We start from the raw sequence: 585 nt of genomic DNA on the forward strand, positions 1-585 counted from the left end.
CCCCACAATAAAACCAGTTATATTGGCATCATGGAGACAAAAGGCTAGATAAGCTGAGAGGGTGTTTTCATTACCATTTAGACAGGCACTAAAAGCCAAGGAGAAGTAAGGAGAAAATCACCACATTGACGGGCAGCACCAACCAACTCTGTTATAATTGCCCTTACCTGGATGTTGGTATTCATCTATACGCAGTCTATAAAATCTTCCCCTGGCTTCATTTTTCCCAGGCGAATTATCTACCTCATTTGGTGATTTAATTTATCAAAAGTAACATGGGTTTCTCAGGTAAAACACTCAGAAACAGCGAGAGCAGGGGGCCTAGGATTACTTACTTGACTTTAGTCTAGCATGAGGCTCAAGGTTCAAGGCCGAGACTCTGGGGGACAGCCAGACCAGGTGGGAGAACATGCCAGGAAGCTTGGAAATCAAGCGTGGCCTGGAGGGGCCATCCGATTCCTAACCCCACACTTAAGGGCTCCGTTTCTAGCCCGACATGATCGGAAATATAGGTTTAATCCCAGCCCCTGGTGGCTTTTTCAGTCACTCTGCAACTATTCCAGCTTTTTCTTACACTTCTGGAAG

This window comes from Acinonyx jubatus, chromosome D2, assembly GCF_027475565.1.
Source record: "Acinonyx jubatus isolate Ajub_Pintada_27869175 chromosome D2, VMU_Ajub_asm_v1.0, whole genome shotgun sequence".
NCBI classification, from domain to species: domain Eukaryota; kingdom Metazoa; phylum Chordata; class Mammalia; order Carnivora; family Felidae; genus Acinonyx; species Acinonyx jubatus.